Source organism: Vulpes vulpes, chromosome 1, assembly GCF_048418805.1.
Source record: "Vulpes vulpes isolate BD-2025 chromosome 1, VulVul3, whole genome shotgun sequence".
NCBI lineage: Eukaryota > Metazoa > Chordata > Mammalia > Carnivora > Canidae > Vulpes > Vulpes vulpes.
In genome coordinates this window covers 105,967,408-105,989,253 of record NC_132780.1, presented here as the reverse complement: position 1 = coordinate 105,989,253, position 21,846 = coordinate 105,967,408, and positions in this window count along the sequence as shown.

The following is a 21,846-nucleotide window of genomic DNA, read 5'->3' as shown; positions in this document are numbered from 1 at the left end:
TGCTTGTCACATGCTGTTAAAGCAGGCCCTGAATTTCCCCTGGAGAAATGCAAGAAGATGCCACATGGCCAGATAGCAGGGTTCATGGGAAAAAGTGGAAATTTACAGGCTGGCTAGACATGAAACACGTGCAGGGAACAGAGGCTGAGCCGTTCTGCTGTGTGAACAGTCTGAACACTGCGACCCCAGTGGGTTGGAGGTTTATGGCATACCTATTTATCTTGTCGTTTGGTAATGCTTTTTAGTTTGTTTTCAATAAACTGTTTCATTAATAATGAGCTAAAAAAATGCATAAGTGGATGTTTATTTTTTAAAGTAAGCACCAAAGTTCTGTTTCTCAAGAGAATTGATGATACACTTGCAACTTGCAATGTGCTTCAGTGCTTACCATCTACATTTGGAGCCATGGTGATTTCATTGACTTCTGGAAAACCAGATGCCGGAATCTGCTGAAGGATCATCAGCACTTACTTCAAAAGTTAAGAACTATTTTAAGAGAAATTGCTCAAAGATATGTACAGCTGTACAACTCTATCAAGCATAACTTTTCATTAAGACCAAAGATTATCCTTATAAGTTAATTTCACTTATTTTTGTAAACCTATGAAATGTGAAATGATAGCTGATAGTGGGCTGGCTCCATTAACTGTGCAACTTCGTAAATAGTTAAATGATGCCAGTTATATATTACTGTTATCATATGCCGTAAGCAGGAAATCCATTCCAATAATGGTTTAACGATTTCACCCAAATCATGGACTCGAAATGAAGTTTTTATAAATTCTTTCTGTCCAAGATGAAATATTTTACCTCATTTTTAATAAGCTTTACTGAAGTACAATTTAAATATGATAAAAATTCACCCATATTCATTGTCCTGATTATGAACTGTGACAAATGCATACATTTGGGTAACCACCATGGCCCCAGTGAAGATGTAGAACATTTCCATCATCCCAAACTGTTTGCTATTAACCCTTGGTGATCAACACCCTGGCCCCAGGAAAACACTGATCTGCTGTTACTATAGTTTTGTCTGTTCTAAAATTTAATATAAATGGAATTATGCAGTATATATTCTTTATGTCTGAATTAATTTATGCCTCACTTTTTAAGACTCATTTATGTTGTTGCATGTGTATTTAGTTTGTTCTTTTTGTTGCTGTGTACTATTCCATTGTGTGAATGTACCATCATTTTTTAGCCATTGACCTATTGACATTTGGTTGTTTTCAGTTTGGGGCTATTATGATGCAAGGTGCCATGATCATTGTAACTTATTTTCTTTTCTGTTGGTTAAATATCTAAGAGTGGAATTTCTAGGTCATATGTTAAGTGTATGTTTCATTTTACAAGGATCTGACAAAATGTTTTTCAAAATAATACATTTTGATACTCCCACAAGCAATGAGTGTGACTTTCAAATGTTCTACATCTTTGCCAACACATTAAAAAATCCTTTTGTTGTTGCAGAAACTATATAGTTATAACTCACTGTGGTTTTAATTTGCATTATCCTGGTGACTGATTATGCTCAGCATTTTTTATATGCTTATTGGCCATTTGTATACCAATTTTGTGAAGTGTACATTCAAATATTCTGGAGGTTGTTCAAAAAATTAAAAATAAGACATGATTCAATAATTCCACGACTGGGTATTTACCCAAAGAAAATTAAAACACTAATTTGAAAAGATATATGCACCCCTATGTTCACTGCAGCATTATTTAAAATAGCCAAGATATGGAAGCAACCTAAGTATCCATCGGTAGATGAATGGGTAAAGAAGATGTGATATATCACACACACATACGCATGCACACAGGATGAAATATTACTCAGTCACAAAAGAGGCAAAAATCAGGGATGGACCTAGAGGGTATTATGCTAACTGAACCAAGTCAGAGAAAGACAAATACTACATGATATCACTTATATGTGGAATCTAAAAGACAAAACGAATGAATAAACGAAAAGCAGAATCAGACCTTTAAATACAGAGAATAAATGAATGGTTTGCCAGAGGTAAAGGGGTGGGAGGATGGACAAAATAGTTAAAGGCAAGTGGGAGATACAGGCTTCCAGTTATGGAATGAATAAATCACGGGAATAAAAGGTACGGATTAGGTGATAGAGTTAACGGTATCGTAGTAGCGTAGTATGGTGACAGATGGGAGCCACACTTGTGGTGAGCACAGCATATCAGAGATATTTAATCACTATGTTGCATACCTGAAACTTAGATAACATTGTGTGTCAAATTTACTGGAGAAAACTGTTTTAAATAAAAAAGAAATTGATCTATTTCATCTGAGTTGTGAAATTCTTGGAATAAAGGTGCCTATAGTCCTTTAAATTTCTGTAGGATCTGTAATAATTTTCCTCTCTCTAGCTGATGTTTTTATTAAATTAAATATCAAGCAAAGATATACTGAGAATTTAGTTCTATGTCACACAAAGACATAATTATATCAAAGTATAGTTGTCAGATGTTTAAAATAATTTTATGATTACACAATTTGAGGTATCTGAATAATATTTTTGTGACAAAGCTGACATTGAATACAAAAATTTTAAAAATGATTTTGTATTGCAGTATGTGCCTTCTCTTTTTAATGGCATCATGAATCAAACGTCTAAAATGTTTAAGCCTTTGAGAAAGCAACTTCTTGGGATCCCTGGGTGGCGCAGCGGTTTGGCGCCTGCCTTTGGCCCAGGGCGCGATCCTGGAGACCCGGGATCGAATCCCACGTCGGGCTCCCGGTGCATGGAGTCTGCTTCTCCCTCTGCCTGTGTCTCTGCCTCTCTCTCTCTGTGTGACTATCATAAATAAATAAAAAAATAAAAACTTGGGTTCCTTAAAAAAAAAAAAAAGAGAAAGCAACTTCTTTGCTAATTAGACTAAACATCCTAAAATGGTATTTCCTTTCTTAAAAAATCTTCTAACTTTTTATGGCAATTTGTTTAAAACCTGTCAGAAATCTTTTACCGAAATATTCAACAGTGGTGGTTGCCAGAGGTGGGGTGTCGGGGGAGGGCAAAATGGGTAAAGGGGATCAAAGGTGCAAACTTCCAGTTATACAAAATAAGTCCTAGGGATATAATGTACAGTATGGTGACTAAAGTTAATTATACTGTATTGGAGTCAACTGAAAGTATCAACAATTTTAAATTTATTAAAATAAGTGAACTTAAACCAAGAAAAAATTCTACTTATGTTATTGCTGAATGTAAAAAACGTTTTAATATTGTTTTAATCTACATGAATATGCTTTTTATGTCTGTTGGAAATAATTCTATTTTTGAAATAGTTTTGGATAGAAATATTTTTATAAACCCACTTCTGTATTTCCCACTTTCTCAGAACACCACCAACAGGAGAAAGTGAAATTTTAAGATTCTAACTGAATCATCTGGCTTCCCTTTGTTTAAAGACACCCTCCAGATAGGATACCAATCAAACTTATGCTTTTTTTATGTATTTATGAAAGCCATCTCATTAAAAAAATAGTTTGCCAGAAATTTCAAGACATGAAATTCTGTCTCACGGCTTCTTTACATCCCATCTGAAAGAACAGAAAATAAAAGAAAAAAGCTAACAAGCCTCCCCTCTGAATCTATTTTAGTCAACTTGCCATCAATAGTCACTGCTTCAGGTTTTGAAAAATTAACCTTGAAAACTAATTTGCAACCAAGGAACAAAAATTAATTTGCAACCAAGGAGAAATTTGCCAACAGATTTCCAAACGCTTTGGAAGTGTTTGCCTTGTAAAATAAGCAGTTAGCAATGATATGGATTGGTAGAGAATGCATCTGTGGAATGCATCTATACTCAGTACCTCCTGCCCCCACCCCCACCCCCACTCCCCTACCCTCACCCCTACCACAGTATAATAAGACTGTAACATCATAAATCCTTCCAAGTGAAGAGTATTGTACATAGGCAAAGTTATGGTGCTTCAAGGCAAAAAAAAAAAAAAAGAATAGAAGAACTATGATCCAGTCAACATGGCTTTTTCTATAAATCTGTTAGTCCCTAAAATGATAATGTAAAATAATTAAATATTATGGGAAAAAAAAGAATGAGTGGCAAGATCTCTATGACTCAGATTTGTCTCAAGGTTCATTTGTTTATAATCATCACTTAATTTAATACTTGATTTACTTTATTGAACCTCAAGAAAAATCTTATACTCAGTTTACTATCAATTTCTCACTTCTTAATCTAACACTGTGACTCTACAGAAAAGCTAAAGAACTTCTGTACAAGCTTCTTCATTTCTCATACTTGCTCCTCTTCTTCCCTTTCTCTTCCAAGGTCATAATAGAAAGATGCCAGGAAGATCAACTGGAATGAGTCGTCCTTAATATACATGACCATATGTCCTCTAGTCAGAAAAAAGACTTTTTCTCCACTCTATTTAATCTCATTATTCCTCTCTAAATAGAAACATTAGTACCATATTATGGAGTTTTATTACGATATTTATTAACATTTTATTGCCTGTTTTCAGTAATTTTCTCTACTAAGACCTTTCTCAAGGGAACTGCATCTCCTTCCTTATTGTTTCAAACAAAATGCAGTTCTCTTCTGTTTTTTATAAGTATTTTATTCTTTTAGATGCTATTGTAAATAGATTTGTTTTCTTAATTTCATTTTTGGTTTGTTCACTGTATAGAAAGATAATAGATTTCTGTGTATTGATCCTATACTATTTAGACTTGGTGAAATAAGTTTCTTAGAACATGTTTAAATAAACATGTGCAGCAATTTCCCCCTGGCAAGAAGAACTATTAAAAAAAAAAAACAAATAATTTAAGAGAATGGTATCATGTGTATTTTGCTCATTCAGAGATTTTGTAGATCTTTAAGATAAATAGTATCTCTATGAATTTTAACGAAGGTATTAAAAAGTCACAAACCAGTGCATATAGTTTTGACATGATTTTTAAAATACTGATTTTGATACAGACATCAGCTATTATTGCATGCCTTTAGGAGTCTTTCAGAAAACTCTATGCTTCAAGTTCCAACATAAAATGAGAAGTTATTTTTTCTCATCAACACCCATTAGAGAACATTTGATGCAAAGTAAATTAATCACTTTATAGATAAGGAAGATTGAGGGTGAATTGAGTTTTTATAAATTGATTTATATTTTAGTGCACTAAAACAACTCAGTATTTTTAAAAATCCTATATTGGATCCATGTATAAATTGAATCCATGAAAACTATTATAAAAATTGATGACTATCCTCCATTTTTTCCATGCTGCAAATTAAGATTTTCATAAATGAAATTTTTACTTAGTGCAAGGTATACCCTTCATTTATATTGTTCACTGGCATTTTGGTCACTAAAAATTCTAGAACTTTATACTAATCAAACTAATAGAATATTCCTATTACCATTTGTTTGAGAGTTGTTTGTCCTTCCACATAGATCTTTTGATCCTTTATATGCGTATCTCTTACAATGGTCAAAAATAGAGCCAATAAATAATAAATGAATAAAGACCTATATAGGATCAGACCTATAAATACAGAGACCAAACTGATGTTGCCAGAGGTGAAGGGGGTGGGAGGATGGGCAAAACGGGTAAGAGCAAGTGGGAGATACAGCTTCCAGTTATGAAATAATAACGTGGGAATAAAAGGCACAGCATACGGAATACAGTCAACAATACTACAATAATATTGTATGGTGACAGATGGTAGCTACGCTTGTGGTGAGGATAGCATAACATAGAGATGTTAGATCCCTGTGTTGTACACCTGGAACTAACATAACATTCTGTGCTAACCATACTCAAAAAGATTTTTTCAATAGAACCAATAAATAGATGTTATGGGGGGGAGGCCCAATCCTTATACTGACATTTTTCTAAAAACAATAGCTAGCTGACAATAGAACCGGCTACCTGGTGAAGTACTGAGGTTCCTATCAATGGACATGTCCAAGTGATGAATGAAAAACAAACTGTTGTCAGGGAGACTTTGGCATTTTATAGAGAATTTTAATATAGGGGCTCTAAGAAAATATATACTAAGACTAAATGCATTTTGGTAAGGTCCAGTTCTCCATCATCCAAAGTGTTTTGCCCAATTTTATGTCATTTATAACTATAAGTCCATATTATATAATATATTCACACATCCATATAAGTATACAGTGCATTCTAATGAGGCTCCCAGTTCTATTTATTGGGTAGAATTGATTTACGTGCGTTAGAAGGAGGGTGCAATATATGTTACAAGCTATGTGTGTACACAGAGACATTTTTTCTCAAAAAATGCATCTTCTACCCCTGGCACAAGATGCATATCACTTATGAAAGGAAGACAATACTGTGAGCCAAAGAACTTATTTTAATTTAAAATCATTGCCTTGCTTTCAAAGGAGAAAAAAAATTGCATTTTTCATAAAGGCAGAGACTTCTAAAAATTAGGTTTTAAGATAGAAATACTAGTACACCTTAAAGCACTGCATTAAAAAGAACTATAAACAATGAAAGAAATTCACTCACATGACAACTCAATAGTTCCTGATCCCAAACAGCCAAAATAGAAAACAATTTTACAAAAGAGAGGGAAGCTAGTTGCTGGGAAGACTGGCTGAAGTATCACCAATGTACTCAGCACTGTGAAAAAAAGATGAATATAATCTGGCCCTACATCTCTTGAACTCTGCTGATTGCTCTGTATGGGAAGATGCATCTGTTCCTCTCTTAAAACAGATAGTGGTCTTTAAAAGGATACTCAAGGAATCTGCGGGGATCCTGAGGCAGAACTGTTCAGCACAGACCTCAACACATGTGACTGCTTGCTCGGCACTGGGTGTACCACACACACTGCTAATGTTCATCATTACAATCTCTGACGCATGGAAATTGAGGCTTCATTTAGTGCTAACAGCAGCAACATTTCCAAAGCCAGATATTACTGAAGACAAATGGACACTTTAGCCTGAAATATGAAGGCTTTACAAAAGCATCTCTTCCCTAAGCTGAAGCTTGCTTATCTGTTTACCTTTGAGAAAAAGAAAGAGCTCCATTATCCGTAATACCCTTTAAAATGAAATGAATAAGTGCAATAAAATGAAACATCTATGGGGGGTTTTGGAGGAGCCAGAAGTTTACTGAATTTTAAAATGTGTTTTCTAGAGTTGTACTATCCAACATGGTAGCTACTAATTACATACAGCTATTCACATTTAATTTAAAATTAAATGAAAATTAAATACTTAGTTCCTCTGTCACACAAGCCATATTCTAGTGCTCCATAGCCATATGTGACAAGTGGTGACCACATCAAAGAGCACAAATATGGGACATTTCAGGAACAGCATAAATTCTGTTGGACAATGCTATTTTAGAGAAAAGTAAGCATTTAGCTATGAAACAGCTATAATCAGCCTTTAGCTATGAAACAATTCATGGAAGAAAGTTGAAGACATTATCAAATACATTTTTATAAAACCTGTTATTTAAAGAAGGGGGACAAATCAGAGAAGAAGATAAACCATAAGAGATTTAATCATGGGAAACAGACTGAGGATTGCTGGAGTGGGGGTGGTTGGGGTAACTGGGTGATGGACATTAAGGAGGGCATGTGACGTAATGAGCACCGGGTGTTATATAAAGACTGATGAATCCCTGATCTCTACCTCTGAAACTAATAATAGATTATATGTTAATTTAATTTAAAATTAAATTATATGTTAATTATAATTCAATTTAAAATTAAATTATATGTTAATTTTAAATTAAATTTTTAAAAATTTAAATTTAAAAAATAAAGAAAGGGGACATATTTGACCTCAACTCTCTAAATTTACTCTGAACATTTATTAGATTTACGCAATCCTCCATAAAATCATGTAACAGACAATAGGGAACACAAAATAAAGGGTATTTCACAAATAGAAGGCAGCCAAAGCTCCCACCAAAAGAAAAATATTCTGAGTAGTTACATGTACCATAAGAGTATGGGTAAGACATTAGCAGGGACTTCTAGAACTGGAGGAGGTTGAAATCTTGGATTTTTTTTCTTCATTATGAGATAATCTGTATGCTTATCTAACTAAATTGAATCTCTGAATCTTTCGAAGGTGTATTCTCATCTTTCAGATTTCTCTAACATAATTCTGTTGGTATGAATGCAGCAATTTATTCAAATAGGGAAACTCAGAAAAAATAGGACAAATTTAATTTTTTTCCTACTGTCCCCTTAACTTGATCTTCTCTATTCCTAGATGATAAGTTTGCGAAAACCTATCGTTTTTCTAGTAATTTTGGGGTAACAAAAATATCTTGTTTGACATAATTGAAGTCTGTCACCTGATTTAAACTTCTCTCTTTTCCTAACTAAGGGCCACAATGGGGGCAGAGCGGAGTTGGAAACTTGCTCTTCTACTTCCTCATCCTGCTTTGCTGGGCTGAATCTGGCCCCTCTAACATTGGCGCAGGGAAAGGCAAAGAAAACAAGAGTCAGAAAGTTTTTCTTTGACAGAAGCTGAGCATTTCAGACTTCAATGAATGACTTTGCTTTTTATGAAGTGGTTTACAGGCTCTTGAGATATAGCTACAACTACCCCTTTTCTATCGCTCCTCGTTCTGCCAAAACTCCTAATTCCTCAGCCGGTCCCTATCTCTGCTTCTACTTGGTAAGGAAGCACACAGGTGTAGTGGTAAAAACAAAAAACTTGCCATTGGACCAACAGGAATCAAAATCCCTTCTCTTCTACTTTCTACCTACTGTGCAATCATTTTACTTGTTTACACTTTAGTCTACTCTTAAATGGGGATAATTTAGGAGTTATTATGAATTATAGGATTATTGTAGGTATGAAAAATAAAACGGGGTCTGGGGGCACCTTAGTGGTTCAATCTCTTGAGCTACTGACTCTTGGTTCCCGCTCAGGTCCTAATCTCAGGGTTGTGAGATGGAACCCTACATCCAGCTTCCTGATCATTGGGGAATCTGCTTGAAGATTCCCTCCCTCTGCCCCACAACCTACATGTGTGATCTCTTTCTCTTTCTCTAAAATAAATAAGTAAATCTTTTTTTTAAAAAAAAAAAAGAATCTGTGTATAAAAAGTTTATATTTCTTTCCATCTATTCTCTCCCTTTTCATGGACTATGCTTTGGTATTGTATCTAAAGAGTCATCACCATACCCAAGGACATCTGGGTTTTCTCCTATTATCTTCTAGGGGTTTTATAGTTTTGTGTTTTACATTTATTTTTTCTGTAATTTGAGTTATTTTTTTGTGACGGCTGTAAGGTCTGTGTCTAGATTTATATTTTTGCACATGAATGTCCAATAGTTTCAGCACCATTTGTTGAGGAGGCTATCTGCGCTCCACTGTATTGTCTTTGCTTATTGTCAAAGGTCTGTTGATTATATTTTCGTGGGTCTATTTCTGGGCTTTCTATTTTCTTTTGACCTATTTGCCTATTCTTTTCACAATATCACACTGTCTTGATTTCTGTAACTTCAGAGTAAGTCTTCATGTCAGGGAGTATCAGTTCTCCAACTCTGTTCTTCTCCTCCAATACTGGCTATTTTGAGTCTTTTGCCTCTCCATATAAACTTAAGAATCAGTTTGTCAATACACACATACTCGCACAAGAAAAAGCCAGAAATCTTGCTAGGATTGGGATTGGGATTGTGTTGAATCTATACATCAGGTTGGGAAGAACTGACATCTAGACATATTAAGTCTTCTTGATGAACATGGAATCTATCTTCATTTATTTAGTTCTTCTTTAATATCTTTCATCAGAGCTTTATAGTTTTCTTCATAGAGATCTTGACATATTTTATTAGTTTTATACCTAAGCATTTCACTTTTCTAAGTGCAGAGAAATGTTCATAGCAGCCTTATTTGTGATAGCCAAAAAGCTTTAAGCAAATCAAGAGACAAATAGATAAATAAATTTATTATATCCATACAATGAATTAGTACTCAGCAGTATAAAGAAATAGACTATTGAGCTGGGCAAAACCATGAATGTATCTCAAAATAATTGGATGAAAAAAGTCAGACAAAAAAGAATGTATAATGTATGATTCCATTTATATAAAGTTCTAAAAAATTCAAACTAACCTATAAACAGTGAAGCAATCAGTGGTGCCTGAGGAACAGTGGGGAGGTTCAGGCAAGGTGGGAAGTAGGGATAGTCAAGGGGGTACAAAAAGCTTTTGGTGCAACATAATGTTAACTATATTGACTGTGGAGCTATTTTAATGAGTCTATATAGAGACAGATATGTAGATACTTGTCATAATTTATCAAATTTGATATATTAGTTATGTGCAGGCTATTGTCAATTATACCACAATAAAGGTGGAAGAAACAAACCAAAAAATTACTTATGTATCATGCTGATGTGATAATGAGTATGTTCTAAACTGTACCAAAATACACAGTTCCCAAAATTAAAAATGTTTTAGGTTTCTTCAAAAATTAATCAAATATATGTATTATTAAATCTCAAACTTGAGACTTATTATCAATAATGAATTCACTTCCTGGTCCTTGAATCAAATATAACCATTTAAACCTATAATGTTTCCATTACTTTCCTAAAGTTCTAACATTATAGTGAGGAAAAATATTATTCTTAATAAACCCAAACATGATGTCAAGTAGCATTGTTTGGGACGATTGAAGCCTTCATGCTTTCAAAGTGAATTTTTTTTCTTCTGACCCAAATTTTGTAGAACCAAAATTCATTTAAACTTCTCATTCTCCAATTCACTTACTTTGCTTTGCTGAAACCTAACCAAAAATTCTCAGTTAAATCAAAGCAAGTGTGCAAATAAACAGCCTTATCTCCGTTTCATTTTCCAAAATTTTAAGTATAGGAACGTGGTCAGGACAAAGTTTCTCTTTTAATAAAAAGCAGGATCTTTTATTTTATGATCCCTTTTCATGATCCATGCCGTTTGCAGTAATGTTTCTTCCAAAGAATATCCTCTCTTTAATGGATTCAGTATGATAATTTCTATACACAAGTAACATACTTCATTCTTCATTATTTCCTATAGATGACATGATTAATGAGCTCCTCAACAATCAGTGGCTTGCAGTGCAAATGCAGAGCACTCCACCTCCCACCTCAAATTGTCAGGTACAAGCTGATTCTTGGCACTTGGATATTTTTTAGTTCTTTGCCTAGAGATGATCTATCAATGTTCAACATTTACTATTATTTCAGTTTACATTAAAATAAGAAATGCAAACAATTGAATAATATGTAGCAGTCCTGGTATATTTTACTTTATAGAATTAGCTCATTTTCATGTTTAAAACCAGAATGGCATTCTTTATTCCATTCCTAACTTAAAACATTTAGATGATTATCTCCAAAGTCTTTAAGCTCTTTTTAGGAGTCACATTTGTTGACCCTACTGTAAGTAGGAAAACTGAAGCACAGGAAAAGTATAATGCCCTGTCTAAATCAGGATGAACACTTAGGCCAAGTTTTGCAAAATCTAGCCTATGTGATGAGTTGAACGCTTAAAAAAAATTTTTTTTAATGTAAATGCCATTACTCAAGCATGAACTTCCCAAATTGCCATGTCTCCACCATTCTTTAGAGTCAGCCAAGTCTACTACCTAGCTGGCCCACAAAGGCACTTCAGTTTTCTACACTTAACTTACAAAACTATAGAAGTTTTAGATTGAAAGAATGTTAGAGTCTGAAGGATCTTCAAAATAAACTGTCCAACCTTCTTGCTTTACTAGATAAGTAATTTGCTCAACACTAAACATTAAATTAGTAGCAGAATAGCAAGAAAATCAGACTTTCTCACTCCTGATATTGCATTCCCATTGAATGCTCTTTCTAGGTTTCACCCTATCTAAAACTTCCCCCCAATATAATGTAAGCTTTAAGAGAATAGGGCCTTTGAAATGAAATGATTTATCCCTGAAGACTAAAACAGTAAGAACTTTAAGCAGTCATTAATTTTTGTTAATTAAATGAGTAACAGAAGTGATGAGGCAAGTTAGAGGATTAATATTAATTAACTTAGGTTACTTGCCAGGTATTTTTATACATGTAATCATATTTAATCCTTCAAAAATAATGCAGGAGAGAAATTACTGCCACCCTTTTATAGACAAGGAAACTAAAGCTGGTAGGTGACAATATGCAGTTTGTCTGATTCTCAGATCTCATCTTGTGTTTACTACAGTGGTGCACAGCTGTAACACAAAAAGGTTGGCAGGGCCACTACTAAAATTCTTGGTATAATGTACTTATGAATTATGGACAAGCTAAAACATAAGAAGAGCACTTATAAAACCATGGGAATTATGCTAAGTTTTTATGATTTCATATTATAGGTTAACTCTTATTTTCACTCCCACTTCCCAGACAAGAAAATGAAGCACAAAGAATTTTATTTATTCTTTAAAATTTTTTATTATTAGTTTCAGGGGTAGAATTGCGTGGTTCTACCAGTTACCGCATCCCTCTATCTACTGCCCCCCCCCCCGCCCCCGAAACCCTCTTGTTTCCTAGAGAAAGAGTCTCTGATGGTTTGGAGGCACAGAGAATTTTAAAACTTGCTTAAATTCACAAAACTAGAGAGCAGCAGGATCAGATATAAATCCAAAGAAGTTGGCCCCAAAGTCCATGCCCATCACTACTGTGCTAAACCAACACATGGACTAAGATGATGGTTCTCAAAGTATAGTTTCCTGACAAGCAGGAACAACGTCACCTAAGTCAGTGGTTCTCATACTTCAGCATCTTATCAGAATCACATGGAGGGCTGTTGAATACAGCATACGTAGTGTCACTCCCCAGATGCCAATTCAACTGGTGTGAGTGGGGGCCCCCAAATATGCAAAGAGAACCACTGAACTAAAAAATGACGCAACCATTTTTAAACTAACCTTTGACTCATCTTTCCATATATACACTTTTAGAAATTGTATACATTTTTTAAAAATATACCAAACAGTACTGTTTTGTAATCTATTTTTTTCTCTAATCAGTATATCATGAGAATTGTTATGTTGATAATTGTTTTGAGAGCATAACTTTCAATGGCAGCTGAATACTTGCTATGGACCTAGTGTATCCATTCAAAATTCATATGTTGAAGACCTAATCACCAACGTGATGATATGAAGGTGGGGCTGTTGGGAGGTAATTCTGTTTAGATGAGATCGTGAGGGTAAAAATTTCATAGCATTAGTGTCCTTACAAGAGGTAGAAACCAGAGCCCTCTCTCTCTTCTCCACTTGATACAACCAGAAGGCTGCAGTCTACACACCAGGAAGAGGGCCCTCACTGAACCCTAAATCTGTCAGTACCTTGACCTTGGACTTCTCAGCGTCCAGAACTGTGAGGAATGTTTATTGTTTAAACTACCAAGTCAATGGGGCACTTGTGTGGCTCGGTGATTGTGCATCTGCCTTTGGTTCCAGGTGTGATTCTAGGGTCCTAGGATCTAATCCTGCATCGGGGTTGCCACAGGAAGCCTGCTTTTGCCTCTACCTGTGTTTCTGCCTCTCTTTCTCTGTGTGTGTCTCTCATGAATAAATAAATAAAATCTTAAAAAAAAAAAAAAACACCCGGTCAATGATACTTTGTTATGACAGCCCCAACTGACTAAGACAATACTCTATCACCTGTACATGCCAGCATTTGCTAACAAAGTCCCTATTTTGTCAAAAAACAGAAGGCTTTAAGATTTCACCCACCTTATAAGGTAACAAGCCTATTGCTGTTTCAGGAATTCTAATAGAAGACACAAGACTCCTGGGTCTGAGAAAAAGACTTATCACTCACAGCACAGAAGGTAACAAGAGCATCAGAATATTTGTATTGGTTCTTCTCAGCCCCAAGTCCCACAAAGCCCTGTCACAGGTCCAGCTCACACCTGCACACACAGAAAATTGTGTTACAGGAGAGAAACTCGTGCCAAAGATCCAGGGCTTCTTGACAAGCAACAATCATTAGAGCCCAGCCAGATAAGGCTGTTACATGGTAGTCAGGCTACTTAGTTGACTATGTGACCAACTAGAGAAACTGCTTACACAAAACGTGTAAGCCATACAGTCTGGCACACCTTGCAAGAACATGGAAGGATGGATCTTCAGGGCCCATGGCCCTGAACTCTCAACTGTTGTTGGACATTTAGAGCATTCAAATTGTTTTCATTCTTGGGGTGCCTGGGTGGCTCAGTCAGTTGAGGGGCAGACCCTTGGTTTCAGCTCAGGTCATGATCTCAGTCATGGGATCAACCCTGAGTTGGGGGTCTGCATTTGGGGGCCCACATTTGGCCCCCTGTTGCCCCCCTACCACCCCATCGACCTCTCCTGTCACCTGTTGCCCTGTCACCTCCCCATTGCCCTCACCCCTCCCCCCAGTTGGACCCTGCTTGGGGCTGCCTCCTACCTCCGCAACATAGGACCACAAAGGGCTCTCAGGCTCAGCACTCAGCACTGAGTCTGTTTGTCCCTCTCTCCTCTATATGCCCCCAACTCTGCCCCTGTGTGCTCCCTCTCTTTCACTCAAATAAATAAATGAAATCTTTTTTAAAAATTGTTTTCATTCTTTTTAAAATAATGCCATAGTAAACCATCTTGCACTTAAACTTTGATATTTCCTATTATTTACTTCGGATATTCCTAGAAGAGAATTGTATGGTCAATAGTTTTGGGGGAAGTTAAGCTTTGATAAATATTTCACCTAACAGATTGTATGGAAAAAAAAAATTTTTTTTCCACAATTTATTACCAACACTAGATAATTTTTTTTGTATTCTTAAAATTTGGAAGCTTCCCTAAAGAATCACATTATTGGTGCTAGTTAGCATTTTTTTATTATTACTGAAGTAACTTTTTAATACTTGTGCCGGAATTGATATTTCCTATTTATGAGTTAACTCTAAGAGTATCTGGCCTTTTATTCTTTTGATACTATATATTTTCTTATTGAATTATGAGTTATTGATATACTTTTAATAATTCCATAGACTTCTCCCTTATTCAGTGATAACAGCATATATATAAAAACCTGTTTATGTCCACAACTACTTTAATATTAATCTGTTGGCAAAATTAATGATTTTGTAATAACTGCCAAATAGACCAGGTCACTGTAAAATATCTTAGCATCTCTTTAGGGAACCTACAATTGGAATCATTCACTTTGAAAAGATCACCCTGCCAATAAAAAAAAAAAAAAAAAAAAAAAAAAAAAAAAAAAAAGCATATTTTTCAACATTTGGAATTGGGAGTTCTTAGTAGGTTCATCAAGAATTCAGGAGAAGACTGAAGGAGAGTTACAATAAATTTTTGTTCTAAACTTGCCTTGGTCTTTCACTGCTAATATTTTTGTGCTGATGGTTTTTGCTCATATCTAACAAGTAGTCAGCCCTGTTTTAATGTAAGTTTATGTTTCAAAAAAATAATTTGCACTGGCTATCAAAATCTTATTTAAGTTCACATATATCAATTTCTTCTCTATTATAAAAACAAATGTGTTTTGATGACATTATCTGTTGTTTTTGCTTCTGATTTCCACTTTGTGATGTTATCTTGTTAACTTCAATAGAACCATACATAGTAGAGTTATACAGAATTGGAAAGTGTTATTAAAAGTGAAAATCTAAATGACCCCTCTCAATCCTGCTCCTCTTCCCAGTTCTGCTTTGCTATCTTTCAACATGTAAATCCCCCTTCCACTTCTTTCTTCTTCTTTTTTATAACTAATCACAGTACCATGCTAGGTCCAAACATATCCCACCTAAAAATCCACTCACCAATACACAAATAAACTAGGTGAGGGCTATCAGGAAAGAATTGGTGAAGTTCCACTGAACTACATTATTGTTTAATCTCTATGTCCATAATTAAAACAGGTTCTAAATAGTCTTCACATTCTTCTTTAGAATAAAGTATATACTTCCTAAAAAGTATATTTTTAAGAAAATTTTATAATATGTAGAGTGCAATAATGAAGATATTGATGACCTTTTAGCCTTCATACAAGATCAATGGTCTTTTGAGCACATATTGACCTTGACGTTATTTTAGATGGTATTTAGCTCAGATCAATAAATCTTGACTGTTGATATCAACTGCAGTCAACATTTGCTTATTACAGTTAGAATACAAATGAGCAAGCAGGACTTCAAGTGAAGATTACTAGTAACATTGATGTTTTCTCATTATCTTAAATCTTAGTTCTAAAAATGTCCTAAGTTAAAACTATTAAGGATTTACACAATCTAGTTCTTTCTTTATATGACAGGTATGGAACATACTACCTGGGAATGACTATAAAGTCAAAGAAAGAACAGTATCTCATGTTAAATTCTTTGCCATGAAATGTAAAATTTCTGGGTCCATTAAAATTCCACAAAGATGTTCCTTGAACACCCAGGCCAGAGCTGGTCCTCAGTCACCTAGCAAGCAAGGAAGCAGTCCACTAGTATACAGGTGAACCAAGGCTGGTGGGTGGGCAGGTGTGAGAAGGAGCACCAAAGTGCCACGGTGGACACAGACCTGGAGCATGTGGTAATCTATTCTCAGAAAGCCTTGAGAAACAACCATCCAAGATACAGATGAGCTGAGGCCAGGGGGTGGGCATGCAGAAAAATTCAGAACACCTTTTCAGGCTCCACCTTGACCTGTGTAGTAGCGCCTGCACTGCAGGGACCACCAGATGTGGCAAGGCAGTAAGATTGCTCAGAGTATTTGTGCTTTGAGCACACATGAGACATAGCACCATTGGATGTCCTCTCCACACTCCTGCATAGCTGACCCACCATGTGGCATTAGCAGGAAAATACAAAACACCAGACCCCAGTAAGAGAGGATACCTTACTCTAGTAACATCCCTCCAGTGACATTTTGTCCTACTGACAAAGCTTAACATTTTTATCTTTTGTTTCTACAAATTCTTTACATGTTAAAAATGTCACTTTAGTTCATCATACACACACACACACACACACACACACACACATAGCTTATAGTTTGGGGACTTAGAGGAAATTTCCATTTTTTGCAGAAAAATCTATTAATTTTTTTCATTTTATCTAGATTTATTTTGTCTACATGCTTGGAGATATTTATCCCTACCTACGATCAGACAAATAATCGTCTACATCATCTTCTGGTCCATTTTCTCTTCATTTAAAATTTAATCCACAGGAAATTTTCTTTTGTATATGACATAAGGTAGAAATCTAATTTTATTCTTCCCCAAATGTTTTCTAATTATCACAAAGGTTAAGTGAGCTATTATTTTCCCTTTAATTTTATTTATCTGATGTCATATAATTAAATATTTATGCTTTTAGAAAAGAAAAATTATTTCATAGATACCTATGAACCCATCATACATAAGTAACAGATGTTACTACATTACCATGTTGTCTTTTAAAAAAATTTAGAGGAAACAAATGTCATCTGGAAAGTTATAACCCCTCCCTGTCTATCCTGTCCATCTCCCTCCTTCTCCAGAAGTAGCTAACATCCTAAAGTTGGTATCTCTAGCCTGCATGTCTTAATATTTCTGTTACATGATTGTATACATATTTGTGTTTTAATAAGCATATGTAAATGGCGTGCCTTATATATCCTTTACCAACTTTTTTTTTACTAAACATTACATTTTCCAGATGTATCCACATTTGCAAACACATTTCATTCATTTTAACACTGTGTAGCACTCTATTTCCTAAATAAGTCACATTTTATTTATCCATTCCCTACTACTTAGAGACAAAGTGAATAAAGTGGTTATAATGATTTATCTTCTCACCCAAAGCACATGAGGGGCACCATTGTTCCACATCCCCACAGATTGATGTTATCAGAAATTTGTTTTTGTAGATCTATTGGTTATACAATGTTATCTCATTTTTATCTTAATTTATATTTTCCTAAGGACGAGTAAAATTGTATATACAGGCCATTCAAATTTACTCTTCCATGAACTGCCTATTTATAACCTTTGCCCATTTTTCTTAGAGAAATATTCAACCAGGAGGTTAATTACTTTGGTATCCAGAGCTCTGTGATAAAGGTAGACTAATTTGCATAGGGAGCCCAAGATCTTCCCAAGATGTAAAAAAAATGGAAGCACTAAGCTCTGAATCATAGCAATCTTGCAATATTGTTATACTTTTGGAAATGATTACTATATTACTACTAGTAGTAGTCATAATGATAACAGGAACATACATTTTCTATACATTTTGTAGGTGCCAGGTACTCTGCTTGTTATATATTGTCTCATTCAATTTTCACAACAATGAGAAATTCTATTATTACCTTTATTTTGTAGCTGAAGGATCTGAAACTCAGAAAGTTAAATAACGGCTTAAGTCACACAACTAAAAAGAAGCAAAGACAAATTCAAATCCAGTTCACATGACCCAGAACTCAGAATCTTGACCTAGCATTCTATACATTGAACCCAAGTACACAGGGAAACCATCGACAGGTCTTAGACTGGAAATGAATCTCCATCAAGTGATGAACATTTATGGAATTGGATTAAGATTGGTCTTCAACAGAGGACACCACATAGCAACGAGAAACTCCAAGTAGAGGACCAATGGAAATTTCCAATTACCTTGAAAATATAATTGGCAGCCTTTGGTCTGAGAAAGCCACCTGAACAACTTGGTATAGTTGGAAAGGAGAAGCTCTCAAATAGGAGATGCTAGACTTTCTGCTAATAGGGACATGCTGTAACTTGAAAGATTAATTGGCAAAATAAAGAAGATGTGATATATTGCTACTCCTAGCTGGTGAAGTGAATCATTTTGTACACATAGACCTAATCTATAATGTATTTTCATATACATTAGTGGACTGTATATTCATATACATTAGTGGATTGTGGATTTATAACTGCTTCTTAGAGGAAGGTGGAGATGTTTGGAAGACAGCCATAGCCTTTTGAGTTGATGGAACAAATGGTAACTATGCTCTGCCATAATATAATACAGGAAGTATTGTCAACTAGAAAGGATAAATCATAGGGCAAAGCCACTATGATATTTTGTATTTTCTTACTTTGTTATGTCACTTTGAATCAGAGATAAGTCAATAACTTATAACCTAGTGTAAGCTTTATAATTTTTAGTTTTTTCTATTCATAATTTATTGAGCACTGATTTTTTAAAATTTGAAACACCTTGCTGTTCCTTTTTGTTTAAAAAAAGAACACTGGTTTGGAATGAGTTTCACAGTTTTATTCATGAGATATAACCATCCTTATATCAATAGTAACTGCTCAATTATAATTAATCATTTTAGAGAACATGTTATTGCTTCTTATAAATCAGCCGCTGCTTCTAATTTTACAAAATGCGTTTCAATGAATTCCCATCTATACTGTTGTCATATTTCCATTTTTTTTTAATTTCCTTCTTAAATCCTTAGGGTTGAAAAGAATCTTAGCGATCCTCCAGCCCAATTTTAATGATAAAAAAAAATTGTCACTCAGACAAGTTAAGGAACTTGTTCAAGATTCTATCTTTCATTAGTGGCATACCTAGGGCAAAAAGCCAATTTCCAGAGTATTCCAACAAGTGCACTTTCCACTACTTGTAAACTTCCCAAACTCCTACCTAGAATCAGAAAAAGCATATCCCACTCACAATGATGCATTCATTTTATTTTTTTACTAATTGGGGATAGGAGAATATCTAAGGCAAACTATAGATGATACAGGTAGAAATATAAATATGCTATATTTGCCTTAGATATTTTAATTCTTTGCCTCTTCTTACCATCCTTCCTTAGCTGCTGTACAAACAGTAGTCTCAATAAACTGGAAGGATTCCAACATTCCATTCCATAGGAGCATTCTGGTCAAGGAGGGCTCTCATTGAATCAATGCATAATTATTATTTTGTCCAACATTTTTAAGCATGTAATATTTTACAGACACTTTGGTGGGGGGGGAGACAGGTTGTAGAAGTACTAATGCAATTCTAACATCTACACATTTTCAATAAGCCCATTGTCCTAAAAATCCTCATGTATCTTTTATTTATATTATTTTCCTCCTAAGTCACAGCTATGAAAAATAGATATCGATGATTTTATGTAACATTATTGGCCTTAATTCATTACCCTTCCCTATATACACATCCTTTGCCATATGACTTCCCTATCTCTCCTATGGCGATGTGAATAGGTCAGAGGAAAGTTAATTGGTGTGATGTGACCAAAGGCTGGAAAGGCACCTGCCTATTTGGGCTTGCTCTCTTATACTCAGAGGGTAAGTGCATTTTAAATTTTAATAGCTCTTTTTTCAAATTAGACCACAAAGTTGTACTATTTCTCCATGTTGTTCTCATTAATAATGAAGTCCTCAAAATAATTCCATGAGGTAGTTACTATTATTAACCATATTTTACAGGTGCGGAAATTGAGATTCTGAGAAATTAGGTGACTGACTTGACCAAGGACACAGAACTAATAAGTGGTGGTGTCAGGACTCAACTGCAGGCCCACATTCTTAACCCTTTCACTGTGCATCTCCCTGGTACTGCCTCATACAACCGTCACCACCATCCACCTCTAGAAATTTTCATCCTGCCTAACTGAAACTCTATGCCCATTAAACACCAAGTCCCCACCCCCCCATCCCCCAGCTTTTGGAAACCACTATCCTACTTTCTGTTTGGTTAATATAGGTACTCATATAAATGGAATCATGCAGTATCTGTCCTTCTGTGACTGGCTGGTTTCACTTAGCATAATGTCCTCAAGGTTCATCTATGTTGTAGAATGTCTGAATTTCCTTCCATTTAAGGATAAAGAATTCTCCATTGTATTTATATGCCACATTTTGTTTATCCACTTATCTAGTAATGAATGTAAGTTGTATCTACCTTTTAGTTATTATGAATAATGCTACTGTGAGCCTGGGTGTACAAATATCTGTGCCTGTCCTTGCTTTCATTGACTTAGGGTATATACCCAGAAGCTAAATCACTGGGTCATATGAAAATTTTATGTTTAAGATTCTGAGGACTCGCCATGCCGTTTTCCACAGTGGTTCCACCATTGTGCATTCCCATCAGCAATGCACAAGGTTCCAATTTCTTCACATCCCTGCTAACACTTGTTATTTTTTGTTTTTTGCTTTTGTTTAAATCAAGACACTAATTTCTTCTCACAGCTCAGAAAAAAAGTATTCTTCTATAATCACTTTGATTATATCGTTTCTTCTAATCTCTCTAGTCTCTCCTTATAGATGTTTACTGGAATCTCTGAATGTCTTGCATGCCTTGTGTGTTTTTGTACCTTATATACTGAATGACATTTTTCCAAGTTTCACAATTTTCATCTATTTTCATACTATATTCTGAGGAAACTTCTTGGCTTGATCTTCCATATAAATGACTTGGTTTTCTTTTTAAGATTTCATTTATTTATTTGAGAGAGAGAGCGAGAGCACATGCAAACAAGAAGGGGGGGGTGGGCAGGGGGAGGGGGCCGGTTAGAGGGAGAGGAAGAAGCAGGTTCCCCTCTGTGCTGAGCAGGGAGCCCAATGTGGGGCTCAATCCCAGGACCCTGGGACCAAGACCTGAGCTGAAGGCAGATGCTTAACTGACTGAGCCACCCAGGCGCCCCTGATTTGGTTTTCAACCACACCTATTCTACTATTCAATTTTTCAACTAAAATTTTTAGGTAATTTGTGTGATTTACATCAGCAGTTGGGGAGTAAGAATTTAGTCCCAACTTTAATATTTTTCAATTGCCCATTAACTGATAACTAAGCATTTCTTTAGACAGTCCTTCTTCCCCCTAAATTTTACAGGATTCCAAAGAGTTTGCCC